We start from the raw sequence: 15,720 nt of genomic DNA on the forward strand, positions 1-15,720 counted from the left end.
TGTAATTTTTAAAAAAAAAATTGTAATCACATAATGTAGAAGAATAGTTCTCGTCGGCTGTGATAACCGCCGCATTGTGTCTAGCTTATTCTAATCCTATGAATAGTGTATGTAACTGCCTGTAATAAGTAGTGAGATTGGTTTGATCATACTGTATCCATGTCAATGTGACTGCTTTGTTCCATAGGGTGCAATTAACCCCTAGCATGCTATTAGGATATCACTTGAAGGTGATAGAATACCATATACCATCCTTCTTTAGTGAATTGCGAAGCACAGAAGTCAGCTTCAGCCAATGGGTGAAAAATCCAGACTGAGGAATATTATTTAACAAGATTGGGAAAGGTTTGCTCACTTTGAAAAAACAGGGATAATTGTATGACAATAAAGAAGACTTCCTGCAAATTGTGGCAGCTGGGGAAATTCTTTTATCTTCAATGAGAACTTTGAATAGGTTTGCTTTTATCCTAGAGGAAAGAATTTGATAACTAGCTTTTGTACCTTATAAACCCATGGGTTAGTAGGTCTTCCTTACTCTTGGGAGAAGCATTGTGGATGCTGTATGTTAGAACAGATATCCTTGTCTGCGTTGTGAAGACACTGCGGTTATAGAAGCCCTCAAGGGACAGTTATAATGATCAGGACAGAAAAGTGAAGTCTGTCCTGGAGCTGGAAAGTGCATCGTTTAATGAAAATGTTGTATGTTATTAATAGATTTATGGTAGTAACAAGCCTCGGAGGTGGCCTGGAGTATTCAGTAAAGTGTTTCTACTCTGCGTAGAGTTTTGTTTTTTTAATTTATACTTTTACCCCTAGAAAAGAGCAGTTACAGTAACCCCAAGGAACAGATACAATCAAGAGGCAGCCCTGGGCATGAGAAGGTCTCTGTTGTTCTTCAGAGCAGGGCATTTGTAGTTCACCAATCAAGGTCACAGAGATGATTAGGCTCTCAGCTTAACATGCAGTCAATGCAAGTAAAAGTTACATTGTCTGAATGTGTTTCGTTCTTCTCCAGTGGATGTTATGGCAGTACATCATACACGAGGCAGAGATCTTTTATTTATACATAGCCCGGCAGGCTAAGATGTGCTGCAAATAACATGGGAAGAAACAGCAAATGATATATCTTTCCAACAAAGTCCATCATCTCATCTTTAATTACCGTTATCCAACACCCTCTGCAACTTAAAAACATTGTCAAAGTTACTATAAAGGCATCATTCGCCCCTTATGTTTTTTGTTTTCAGTTTGAAACCCCGATGGCTATCTACTTACACTGAATCAAGAATATAATTGTTGCCTAAGGTGCCTCTAATATATTCTACATGGGGTGTAAGGGGCATCTAATAAGTTCTACATGGAATGGATTTTTATGCATTAAATTATTTTCCTCTTATTGTAGGGAATTACATTTTCATATAATGACCCCTTTCACGCAGCATAATTTTGTAAGTTTTTGACTTAAGAAAACACATTCAAAATGCAACTCAGCTGTCCTGCCAGTCTCTGCTATGTGTCTTAGAGTCCCACAAAAGCCTCTGTGTTCCGGCTACCGGTGATCTGCGCTTCAGAGGGAGATAGTTCATTCGCAGCTGGTCTTCCCTGATGTTACTCTCCTGTGCTTCGCTCTCCTGCATGCTCACTGAACAATGTTCGGCTTTCTGTATGTCGATTTCTCCAGGGGCTGTTGTTGTGAATTTGGTTTCTGGGCTCCCCCGGTGGTTTCTGGTGGTACTGCACTTGTGTGCTTCATCTCCTCTGTTCACCTGTTTCCATCAGGATGTGGGAGTTGTCTATTTAGCCTTGCTCCTCAGTCATTTCTATGCCGGCCAACAATGTTACCAGAAGCCTTTCTGTTGCATGTTCCTGCTCCTAGACTACTATCAGCTAAGTTGGACTTGTAGTCCTAAGATTGTTTTGCATTTTTGTTCCAGTTCTCTGTGTTTGAATATTTCTGAGGCTGGAAGCTCTTGTGAGCTGAAATTGCCACTCTGGTGTCATGAGTTGATATTAGAGTCTTAAAGTAATTTCAGGATGGTGTTTTGAAAGGGTTTTCAGCTGACTGTGAAGTTCCCTTTTCTGTCTTCCTACTATCTAGTAAGCGGACCTCAATTTGCTAAACCTATCTTCATACTTCGTATGTCAATTTCCTCTAAAATCACCGACAATATATGTGGGGGCTACTGTCTGCCTTTTGGGGAAAATTTCTCTAGAGGTAAGCCAGGTCTGTATTTTCCTCTGCTAGGGTCAGTCAGTCCTCCGGCTGGCGCTGGGCGTCTAGGGATAAAACGTAGGCACGCTACCCGGCCACTGTTAGTTGTGCGGTAGGTTTAGCTCACAGTCAGCTCGAGTTCCCATCTTCCAAGAGCTAGTCCTTTTGTATGCTTTACTACGGTCTCTTGCCATTGAGAACCATGACAGTTTGGCCGGCCAAGGGTTAAAATAATTGGCAGAAGAAAGGAGAGAAAAGAAGTCTGCAGAGAATTTTTTTTTTCTTTTTTGTGAGTTTGCTCATTAGTTGATTCACTTGCATCTCTGCTTACTGCAGCCTTCGTCTCTCTCTCCTTCTAATCCTTGAATGGTTCTGATTTCACCTGATTAAAATGGATCCACAGAGTTTAGCTATAGGTTTGGATAATCTCGCTATGAAGGTTCAAAGTTTACAGGATTTTGTAATTCATGCTCCTATATCTGAACCTAGAATTCCTTTACCTGAATTTTTCTCCGGGGATAGATCTCGCTTCCAGAATTTCAAACATAATTGTAAATTATTTTTGTCTCTGAGATCTCGCTCCGCTGGAGATCCTGCACAGCAGGTCAGGATTGTAATTTCCTTGCTCCGGGGCGACCCTCAGGATTGGGCCTTTGCTTTGGCACCAGGGGATCCTGCGTTGCTCAATGTGGATGCGTTTTTCCTGGCTTTGGGGTTGCTTTATGAGGAACCTCATTTTGAGATTCAGGCTGAAAAAGCCTTGATGGCCCTGTCTCAAGGGCAAGATGAGGCTGAAATATACTGCCAAAAATTTCGCAAGTGGTCTGTGCTTACTCAGTGGAATGAGTGCGCCCTGGCGGCGAATTTCAGAGAGGGTCTCTCTGATGCCATTAAAGATGTTATGGTGGGGTTCCCTGTGCCTACAGGTCTGAATGAGTCCATGACAATGGCTATTCAGATTGATCGGCATTTGCGGGAGCGCAAACCTGTGCACCATTTGGCGGTGTCTACTGAGAAGGCGCCAGAGATTATGCAATGTGATAGAATTCTGTCCAGAAGCGAACGACAGAATTTTAGGCAGAAAAATGGGTTATGCTTCTATTGTGGTGATTCAACTCATGTTATATCAGCATGCTCTAAACGTACTAAGAAGGTTGATAAGTCTGTTTCAATTGGCACTTTACAGTCTAAGTTTATTCTATCTGTGACCCTGATTTGCTCTTTATCGTCTATTACCGCGGACGCCTATGTCGACTCTGGCGCCGCTTTGAGTCTTATGGATTGGTCCTTTGCCAAACGCTGTGGGTTTAATTTAGAGCCTCTGGAAGTTCCTATACCTCTGAAGGGTATTGACTCCACGCCATTGGCTAGTAATAAACCACAATACTGGACACAAGTAACTATGCGTATTAATCCGGATCACCAGGAGATTATTCGCTTCCTTGTGTTGTATAATCTACATGATGTGTTGGTGCTTGGATTGCCATGGCTGCAATCTCATAACCCAGTCCTCGACTGGAAAGCAATGTCTGTGTTAAGCTGGGGATGTCAGGGGACTCATGGGGACGTACCTTTGGTTTCCATTTCGTCATCTATTCCCTCTGAGATTCCGGAATTTTTATCTGATTATCGTGACGTTTTTGAGGAGCCTAAACTTGGTTCACTACCTCCGCACAGAGATTGCGATTGTACTATAGATCTGATTCCGGGCAGTAAGTTTCCAAAGGGTCGTTTATTTAATCTATCTGTGCCTGAACATGCTGCTATGCGGGAATATATTAAGGAGTCCTTGGAAAAGGGACATATTCGTCCTTCGTCATCTCCCTTAGGAGCCGGTTTTTTCTTTGTATCTAAAAAAGATGGCTCTTTGAGGCCGTGTATTGATTATCGGCTTTTGAATAAAATCACGGTTAAATATCAGTATCCTTTGCCACTGCTTACTGATTTGTTTGCTCGAATAAAGGGGGCCAAGTGGTTCTCTAAGATTGATCTTCGTGGGGCGTATAATTTAGTGCGAATTAAGCAGGGGGATGAGTGGAAAACCGCATTTAATACGCCTGAGGGCCATTTTGAGTATTTAGTAATGCCTTTTGGTCTTTCAAATGCCCCTTCAGTCTTTCAGTCTTTTATGCATGATATTTTCCGTGAATATTTGGATAAATTTATGATTGTGTGTCTGGATGATATTTTGATTTTTTCGGATGACTGGGACTCTCATGTCCAACAGGTCAGGAGGGTTTTTCAGGTTTTGCGCTCTAATTCCTTGTGTGTAAAGGGTTCTAAGTGTGTTTTTGGGGTTCAAAAGATTTCGTTTTTGGGGTACATTTTTTCCCCCTCTTCCATTGAGATGGACCCTGTCAAGGTTCAGGCTATTTGTGATTGGACGCAACCCTCTTCTCTTAAGAGCCTTCAGAAGTTTTTGGGCTTTGCTAATTTTTATCGTCGATTTATAACTGGTTTTTCTGATGTTGCTAAGCCGTTGACTGATTTGACTAAGAAGGGTGCTGATGTTGCTGATTGGTCCCCTGCTGCTGTGGAGGCCTTTCGGGAGCTTAAGCGCCCCTTTTCTTCCGCCCCTGTATTGCGTCAGCCTGATGTTACTCTTCCTTTTCAGGTTGAGGTCGACGCTTCAGAAATCGGAGCTGGGGCGGTTTTGTCGCAGAAAAGTTCCGACTGCTCCGTGATGAGACCTTGCGCGTTCTTTTCTCGTAAATTTTCGCCCGCTGAGCGAAATTATGATATTGGTAATCGGGAGCTCTTGGCTATGAAGTGGGCTTTTGAGGAGTGGCGTCATTGGCTTGAGGGGGCTAGACATCAGGTGGTGGTATTGACCGACCACAAGAATTTGATTTATCTTGAGTCTGCCAGGCGCCTGAATCCTAGACAGGCGCGCTGGTCGTTATTTTTCTCTCGGTTTAATTTTGTGGTTTCTTACCTACCGGGTTCTAAAAATGTGAAGGCGGATGCCCTTTCTAGAAGTTTTGAGCCTGATTCCCCTGGTAATTCTGAACCTACAGGTATCCTTAAGGATGGAGTGATATTATCTGCTGTTTCCCCAGACTTGCGACGGGTCTTGCAGGAGTTTCAGGCGGATAGACCTGATCGTTGCCCGCCTGGTAGACTGTTTGTTCCGCATGATTGGACCAGTAGAGTCATCTCGGAGGTCCATTCTTCTGCGTTAGCTGGTCATCCTGGAATCTTTGGTACCAGGGATTTGGTGGCTAGGTCCTTCTGGTGGCCTTCCCTGTCGCGAGATGTGCGAGGTTTTGTGCAGTCTTGTGATGTTTGTGCTCGGGCCAAGCCTTGTTGTTCTCGGGCTAGTGGATTGTTGTTATCTTTGCCTATTCCGAAGAGGCCTTGGACTCACATCTCCATGGATTTTATTTCTGATCTCCCTGTTTCTCAGAAGATGTCTGTCATCTGGGTGGTGTGTGACCGTTTCTCTAAGATGGTCCATTTGGTCCCCTTGCCTAAATTGCCTTCCTCATCCGAGCTGGTTCCTCTGTTTTTTCAAAATGTGGTTCGCTTGCATGGTATTCCAGAGAATATCGTTTCTGACAGGGGAACCCAATTCGTGTCTAGATTTTGGCGAGCGTTCTGTGCTAGGATGGGCATTGATTTGTCTTTTTCGTCTGCTTTCCATCCTCAGACTAATGGCCAGACCGAGCGAACTAATCAGACCTTGGAGACTTATTTGAGGTGTTTTGTGTCTGCGGATCAGGATGATTGGGTTGCCTTTTTGCCCTTGGCGGAGTTTGCCCTCAATAACCGGGCTAGTTCTGCCACCTTGGTTTCTCCTTTCTTCTGTAATTCGGGGTTTCATCCTCGTTTCTCTTCCGGTCAGGTGGAGTCTTCGGATTGTCCTGGAGTGGATGCTGTGGTGGAGAGGTTGCATCAGATTTGGGGGCATGTAGTGGACAATTTGAAGTTGTCCCAGGAGAAGACTCAGCAGTTTGCCAACCGCCGTCGTCGTGCTGGTCCTCGTCTTTGTGTTGGGGACTTGGTGTGGTTGTCTTCTCGTTTTGTCCCTATGAAGGTTTCTTCTCCTAAGTTTAAGCCTCGGTTCATCGGCCCGTACAAGATATTGGAGATTCTTAACCCTGTGTCCTTTCGTTTGGACCTCCCTGCATCTTTTTCTATTCATAATGTCTTCCATCGGTCATTGTTGCGCAGGTATGAGGTACCGGTTGTGCCTTCCGTTGAGCCTCCTGCTCCGGTGTTGGTTGAGGGTGAGTTGGAGTACGTTGTCGAGAAGATCTTGGACTCCCGTGTTTCCAGATGGAGACTTCAGTATTTGGTCAAGTGGAAGGGCTACGGTCAGGAGGATAACTCTTGGGTGACTGCCTCTGATGTTCATGCCTCCGATTTGGTCCGTGCCTTTCATAGGGCTCATCCTGATCGCCCTGGTGGTTCTGGTGAGGGTTCGGTGCCCCCTCCTTGAGGGGGGGTACTGTTGTGAATTTGGTTTCTGGGCTCCCCCGGTGGTTTCTGGTGGTACTGCACTTGTGTGCTTCATCTCCTCTGTTCACCTGTTTCCATCAGGATGTGGGAGTTGTCTATTTAGCCTTGCTCCTCAGTCATTTCTATGCCGGCCAACAATGTTACCAGAAGCCTTTCTGTTGCATGTTCCTGCTCCTAGACTACTATCAGCTAAGTTGGACTTGTAGTCCTAAGATTGTTTTGCATTTTTGTTCCAGTTCTCTGTGTTTGAATATTTCTGAGGCTGGAAGCTCTTGTGAGCTGAAATTGCCACTCTGGTGTCATGAGTTGATATTAGAGTCTTAAAGTAATTTCAGGATGGTGTTTTGAAAGGGTTTTCAGCTGACTGTGAAGTTCCCTTTTCTGTCTTCCTACTATCTAGTAAGCGGACCTCAATTTGCTAAACCTATCTTCATACTTCGTATGTCAATTTCCTCTAAAATCACCGACAATATATGTGGGGGCTACTGTCTGCCTTTTGGGGAAAATTTCTCTAGAGGTAAGCCAGGTCTGTATTTTCCTCTGCTAGGGTCAGTCAGTCCTCCGGCTGGCGCTGGGCGTCTAGGGATAAAACGTAGGCACGCTACCCGGCCACTGTTAGTTGTGCGGTAGGTTTAGCTCACAGTCAGCTCGAGTTCCCATCTTCCAAGAGCTAGTCCTTTTGTATGCTTTACTACGGTCTCTTGCCATTGAGAACCATGACAGGCTGTACTGCTTCAGACTACACGGCCCCTTCAGACCTTCTGACACTCTATTTCGGTCTGCTCTCTTCTGTGTCTCTGACAATCTAATCCCTGCTTCCCTCCAAACCACAATATATATAGGGGAGTCACCTAGTAAATAGGATCAAAAGCTCCCCCTTGTGGCCTGGAGTGTGAACATGTTGTGTGTATTGTGGTTACCTGATAAAAGATATCCTGCATCACTTCCAAACGTAACATCACTCTCCCTGTGAGGAAAGCAATGCTACTGTGACGTCCAGGACCCTGGAGCGCCACACAAGTCTTTGTCGCTGAATGTTATTATTTCTTTTAGTTTTCATTTACTTGTATGTTAAGAATAAATGTTGGCTTTGACTTAGAATAATTAGCATTTTTGCAAATATGCTTGACATACACAGGACATATACAGGACATCCGTCAGTAAACCAGTGAACTCTTGAGTGGACGACATAATTTCTGTAGAATACGGCCTGCAATTTTTCTAATTGCTCATACGGCTAGAAGAACTGCGCTAAAGCCTGATGAATTTCTTGCTATTTTGCATTCTATACATTCTATAAATTAAAGTTGCAACAATACCAGGAGCAAGAAACTCTAAAAAGAAACTAAGACAAGCCAGGAGTCAAAATGACTCCATTTGGTAGTTCTAGGGGGGGTCACCAGTCCGGTAATCCTAGTGTTAAAGCATTTTGTGTAGGTATTTCATATAGACCTCTATTTTTACTCTGTATTGCATTTTGGGGGGTGTTTTTTTTTTTTGCTTTTTGGTAGTACAATTTTTAGAGGAATCACAATTTGTGGCATCGCTAGTAACACATAAAAGTGTATCAAAAAATGCTTTCATTAATGATTGTTAATTATGTATGCATGTTCATTTGTAACAGTATAAAATTAACTGGTGTAATACAGATTTTTGTACTTTATTTTCCCTTCAGTCACTGGTGAATATCATTTGTATTTGATTGTGTGCATTAAGTCACTGCACGACACAGTAAATATGGTAGAGACAGGCTATAGGAGAGTAGGACTGGTCTCCAACCCTATCTTGTATGCTGTGGCCGCAACAGCTGTGAACTACGTACACCCCCTGCCATGTGCAGTTCACAGCCGCTGATGGTGCTGGGCACCATTGTATTGTAGCTAGTGTTGAGCGATACCTTCCGATATTTGAAAGTATCGGTATCGGATTGGATCGGCCGATACTGGCAAAATATCGGATCTCGCCGATACCGATACCCGATACCAATACAAGTCAATGGGACACAAATATCGGAAGGTATCCTGGATGGTTCCCAGGGTCTGAAGGAGAGGAAACTCTCCTTCAGGCCCTGGGATCCATATTCATGTAAAAAATAAAGAATTAAAATAAAAAATATGGATATACTCACCCCTCCGACAGCCCCTGGACCTTAGCGATGTAACCAGCTGCCTCCGTTCCTAAGAATGTAGAGTGAAGGACCTTCGATGACGTCGCGGCTTGTGATTGGTCGCGTGACCGCTCATGTGACCGCTCACGCGACCAATCACAAGCCGCGACGTCATCGCAGGTCCTAAACTCACTGCATTCTTAGGAACGGAGGCTGCCAGTTACATCGCTAAGGTCCAGGGGCCGCCGGAGGGGTGAGTATATCCATATTTTTTATTTTAATTCTTTATTTTTTACATGAATATGGATCCCAGGGCCTGAAGGAGAGTCTCCTCTCCTCCAGACCCTGGGAACCATACACTGGGAACTTCCGATTCCGATTTCCGATATCACAAAAATATCGGAACTCGGTATCGGAATTCCGATACAGCAAATATCGGCCGATACCCGATACTTGCGGTATCGGAATGCTCAACACTAATTGTAGCCAATCTGTCTCCATTGACCACTATTTACAGTACTCAGAGTGCAGCAAATCATTGTAGGCTGCTGTGCACTGAGCACTGTAATTAGTGATGAGCAGATGTAGCAGGACAGGCATTCGGGTGGGAGGTGGTGACTTCATCCAGAGGTGAGGAAATGTTGAATAGCTTGCAATTGTACTACTAATGTCATATCACCCAACCTGTTCTCACCACAGAAAGAAGTCACCACTGCAGCCCTGGTGTCTGACCTGCTATCACCACCCATATTTTGGTGCCCAGACCTGCTCATCACTATTTGCAGTGTTGAGAGCACAGCTGTTGCTGCTGATTTTACTTCTGCACTTTTTACACTGTAAGGCTACGGTCACACTATCAGTATGTGGTCAGTATTTTACATCAGTATTTGTAAGCCAAAACCAGGAGTGGAACAAACAGAGGGGAAAGCTATAAGAGAAACATGTCACCAAGTTTGTATTTTTTACCCACTCCTGGTTTTGGCTTACAAATACTGATGTGAAATACTGACCAAATACTGATAGTGTGACTGTAGCCTAATTAGCAGTTAGTGATGAGAACAAGTCTGGGCATCAGGATTGCGGCATTGACTCCTTCCTGCAGTGAGAACAGCCTGGGTAGCCTGGCATTAGTATTATATTTGCATGCTATTCCACCTGTTCTCACTGTGGATAATGTGACGTGACAAAAAAAGTGAAGTGAAAAACAAAGTAAAAAAACATAAAATAAAAAGATAAAAAAAACTATTGAATCTTCACATTTCTTCCCCATTAAAAATAAAGAAATAAAAAAAATAAATATAGTTGCTATAGCTGCGCCTATAAAAGCTCAGTCTATAAAAATATACTATTACTGTAATTAAGTCCCTGTGGTAAATGTGATAAACAAAAATAATCAAAATGACTGAATTTAGCTTTTTTGGTTACCTCCCTTAAAAAAATGCAACAAGAAGCGATCAAAACATATATAACCCAAATAAATAAATCAACCCAATACCCAAACCCAAACCCAAATAAATCAATAAAAAAATGTCAGCTCACAATGCATAAAGCCAGCCCTACCATATCTCCATTGTCTGAAAAATTAATATTTAATGGGTCCAAGAAAATGGTGACAAAATAATTTTTTTACAAATGTCAGAAATTGTACTCAACATTTTTTTAACAGCTTTTTTCAACACTGTCTACAAGTCAGTATCACATTATGGTCACTGACTGAATTGCACTAGGATCCAAAACTTTATTCTCCTTTTGCAAATCCCCAAGAAGGGAAGGATCGACATCGCATTTACAGAAGTGGACACATTTACAGCAATCATAATGCGAGCAAGCCTTACAATTTTTGTTTTCATGTCACATTATTTTTTTTATATTTTATATATATATATATATATATATATATATATATATATATATATATATATATATATATATATATATATATTTATATAAAAAAATAATACATATGTGAAAAAATAACATTAATACTTTTTTTTAATTGTTTTACTTTTCTTTTTTTCTTTTTTTTGTACAAATTCCCTTTATTTAAAAAAAACAATCAAACTGTCCGTAGATACAAAAACACTCAAGAGCATCCAAAGCTGCTGAAAGAAATGTAAGAAAAAAATCCATGTAAAAATGCTTGAACCTGCATTTTTTGTAACCATTGAATAATAGTGTGTAAGCCATTTGTTCCATGAATCGGAGTAATGAAAAAAAAATCAACTTAGTAGTGCAACCCCGTAAGAAAAGTCCTGTAGAGAGGAACTTTTTGCAGGCACTGTATGATAAATGATGAGATATCGCAGACTTGCCTGAGGTCAGAGTTCTCCTTGCATTATTATAATTATTATTTTAGTGTCAGTAGAAAGGCCCCTTTTCATGGCTTTACATTTACCGGGTAGGAGTCTGGTTATAGGGCGGTCAGAAGCGCAGCCACATTGTAACAAGTAGCTAAGGATTCACAAAGGCAGCGGTGACTTTTACTGCTTCCCTGCTCCATCTCGGTCATTAATTTCCTAGTGAGGGATGAGATGGTCACTTTGTACAGTTCTGCTCCATTCATTATGAAGGATGAGAAGCTGTTATAAATGTGTTCATGTGATGTATGCTTAGGTCATTGACTAGAGATACAATGAAGCCATAACTCAATCCCAGCGTCACCTGATGACTTAACTTTTGGATATTTTTTTTTTCCTGCTGACATTTATAAAGTTATAAATGTGGCTTCCTGCCCTTAACCCCTTGTTAAAGTTTTAGGTTTCTTCTGCTGCAGTGCAAAAATAAATTACGTCCATGTACCGGAATCACATAAGATAAATTTAACAAGGCTTCACGCAAAAATTTTCTGGATTACAGTTAACAAGACACTGCCTTAAAGTCACACATTTCGGAAATTAAGCTTCTGATATCACTTATGTAAAAAAATAAATATTCAGATCAGTTTGGATCCTGCTACTAAGTATTTTTGGGGGATCTTAAAGAAGTTGTCCACTACTATAACCTTTTTTTTTTTCTTTCATAAATCTTGCTATTATGTGCCACTGAAAACATCTACTGTGTTTATTTTAGCAATATTACCTTTTATCATGCTGTAGCAGCACATTTTAGTGCTGGATTCAGCTCTCATGGAGTTAATCGACAACTTCCTTTCTCCTGAGTCATTGTGCTCTAATACTACAAGTTCCATGATGCATTGCACTGCTACTAAGCCTGAACCTAGCACACCCACTCCAAAACACACCCCAACCCCTCCCTCCTCTCCCTCCTCTAGTTTCAAAAAGATTTGTGATGTCATTTCTGTCCGACCTCCTCTTTTACATTTGTCCAACCCACACTCCATTACACACAGATAGAGGGATAGATAGATGGATAGATAGATAGATAGATAGATAGATAGATAGATAGATAGATAGATAGATAGTTAGATACATACAGATATATCTATGTCTATTTCCATAGGTATGTCCATATCCATGTTTCTAAACCCCTTCACCCCCTGGAGCTTTTTTGTTTTTGTTTATCGCTCCCCTTCTTTCCAGAGCCATAATTTTTCCGTCAGTATGGCCATGTGGGGGCTTATCTTTTGCAGAACAAGTTCTACTTTTGAACGCCATCATTGGTTTTAGCATGTCGTGTAGCAGGAAATGTGAAAAAAATTCAAAGTGCAATGAAATGGCAAAAAAAGTGCAATCCCACGCTTGTTTTTTGCTTGGCTTTTTGGCTAGGTTCACTAAATGCTAAGGCTATGTGCACACATTGTGGATTTGATTGCAGATCCGCAGCGTTTTTTGCTGCACTGAATTGCATCAAATCCGCAGTGTAGTGTACAACCAATGTAAGTCTATGGGAGCCGCAGACTTGTGCACATGCTGCGGAAAAAGCCGCACCGAAACCGCACCAAGAACTGCATCAAAACCGCACCAAAAACTGTATCAAAACCGCACCAAAACTGCGAAACTGCACCAGGTTTTGATGCAGTTTTTGGTGCAATTTTGATGCAGTTTTTGGTGCAGTTTTGATGCTTTTTTTGGTGCGGTTTATGCGCGGTTTTAATGCCGTTTTTGGAAATAAGTAAATAAACGGAAAATGTGCATGATTTGAATGGAAACATGCATGAAAAAACGGATTCCAAGGCCGGATTCATCATTTCACAGCTCAGTTTCATACTTTTTTTGCCGGATCCGTCGCTGTGCGTTTTTTCGCCGGACAGAAAAAACGTTCCTCTGTATGTGTTTTCCATCCGGCGGAAACAGCTTTTTTTGACGGATCCGGCAAAAAACGGATGAAACTCTATGAGAAAAAGACGGATCGTCGGAAAAAAATGGATCCGTTTTTTTCAAAACTCGCCGGATTGTGCCTCACGGCAAAAACCTGATGTGTGAAAGCACCCAAATATATGGATAGATACATCTATGTATCTATAGATATATCTATAGATAAATATATCTATAGATAGATATATCCATAGATATATAATAGAAAGGCCGATGTTTCTATAAGGCTACTTTCACACTTGCGTTTTTCGCAATCCGTCTTTTTGGGAAAAAAACGGATCCTGCAAATGTGCTCGCAGGATGCGTTTTTTACCCATAGACTTGTATTAGTGAAGGATCACGACGGATGGCCACACGTCGCGTCCATCGTGCAACGGATGCGTCGTGTTTTGGCGGACCGTTGGCACATCCGTCACGTCTGCCATTTTCTACCGCGCATGCGCGGCCAAAACTCCGCCCCCTCCTCCCCGGACTTCAGAATGGGCAGCGGATGCGTTGAAAAACTGCATCCGCTGCACACGACGTGCACAAATTTCACAACGTGCGTCGGTACGTCGGCCCAACGCATAGCGATGGACCCGTGCCGACGCAAGTGTGAAACAGGGCTTAATGAGCGTTTAATTTAATAAAAAACTGAAAAAAACGGTGTGGGCTCCCGCGCAATTTTCTGTGCCAGAGGGGGAAAGCCGACGGCCGAGGCCAATATTTGTAGCCTGCTATGAATATCAGCCCGCAGCTGTCTGCGTAGCCTTTACTGGCTATTAAAATAGGGGGACCCCCCCAAAAAAATGACGTGGGGTCACCCTATATTTTATAGCCAGAAAGGCTACGCAGACAGCTGCGGGCTGATATTCATAGCCTAGAGAGGGGCCATGGATATTGGTCCCCCCCCGGCTACAAATACCAGTCCGCAGCCACCCCAGAAATGGCGCATCTGTAAGTCTACGTTCACATTAGCGTTCGGCGCCGCAGCGTCGCCGCATGCGTCATGCGCCCCTATATTTAACATGGGGGTGCATGGACATGCATTGTGCTGCGTTTTGCGACGCATGGGTTTTTTTGGCCGCAAGCGTTGGGCGCAGAGGACACAGCAAGTTGCATTTTTTTTGCGTCCAACTTTCGGCCAAAAAGGACGCATGCGTCGTTTTAGCGTGCGTTTTGTTGCATTTTTGTTTGCGTTGCGTCTCCGACGCTGCGGCGCACAACGCAAATGTGAACGTAGCCTTAGATGCGCCAATTCCGGCACTGAGGCTGGTTTCACACTTGCGTTTTTGGACGCTGCGTTTTAGCGCTAAAAAACGCATGCATTTTTTTCCTATACTTAACATTAAAAACGCATGCGTTTTTTCACATGCGTTTTGACGCGTTTTCGGCAACGCATGCGTTTTTGAACGCGCGCGTTTGTTTGCGTTAAAAACGCATGTGTTTTTATAGAAAAAAAACAGAAAAAACACTGAAAAACCACCCACCACCATCAGGGTGATAAAGGGATCCAAACCCTAACCCTACCCCTATAACCTCACCCCTAACCGTGTAATGAACATTTTATGACATAGTGCCACGATATTTAAGTGCCACGTATGTAAGTGCCACGTATGTAAGTGCCACGTATGTAAGTGCCACGTGTATAAGTGCCACGTATGTAAGTGCCACGTGCCACGTATGTAAGTGCCACGTATGTAAGTGCCATGTATGTAAGTGCCACGTATGTAAGTGCCACGTGCCACGTATATAAGTGCCACGTATGTAAGTGCCACGTATATAAGTGCCACGTATGTAAGTGCCACGTGCCACGTATGTAAGTGTCACGTATGTAAGTGCCACGTATGTAAGTGCCACGTGCCACGTATATAAGTGCCACGTATGTAAGTGCCACGTGCCACGTATATAAGTGCCACGTATGTAAGTGCCACGTGCCACGTATTTAAGTGCCACGTATGTAAGTGCCACGTGCCACGTATATAAGTACCACGTATGTAAGTGCCACGTGCCACGTATCTAAGTGCCATGTGCCACGTATGTAAGTGCCACGTATGTAAGTGCCACGTGCCACGTATGTAAGTGTCACGTATGTAAGTGCCACGTATATAAGTGCCACGTATGCAAGTGCCACGTGCCACGTATATAAGTGCCACGTATGTAAGTGCCACGTGCCACGTATGTAAGTGCCACGTATGTAAGTGCCACGTATGTAAGTGCCACGTATGTAAGTGCCACGTGCCACGTATATAAGTGCCACGTATGTAAGTGCCACGTGCCACGTATTTAAGTAAGTGCCACGTATGTAAGTGCCACATGCCACGTATATAAGTACCACGTATGTAAGTGCCACGTGCCACGTATCTAAGTGCCATGTGCCACGTATGTAAGTGCCACGTATGTAAGTGCCACGTGCCACGTATGTAAGTGTCACGTATGTAAGTGCCACGTATATAAGTGCCACGTGCCACGTATATAAGTGCCACGTATGTAAGTGCCACGTGCCACGTATTTAAGGACAATGGCTCCTGCAGTGCATCACTGAGGTTACTATACACTGGTCTCACTTTATGGCAAAAAGCTGCGTGGGAACTTTCTCATACAGCATACCATAAAGTGAGACTAGGGACTATTTTCTCACAGGGGCGTAGGAATACATTGTGGGGAATACATTGTGGAAGGATACC

This window comes from Ranitomeya variabilis, chromosome 5 (genome assembly GCF_051348905.1).
Source record: "Ranitomeya variabilis isolate aRanVar5 chromosome 5, aRanVar5.hap1, whole genome shotgun sequence".
In the NCBI taxonomy this organism is placed as follows: domain Eukaryota; kingdom Metazoa; phylum Chordata; class Amphibia; order Anura; family Dendrobatidae; genus Ranitomeya; species Ranitomeya variabilis.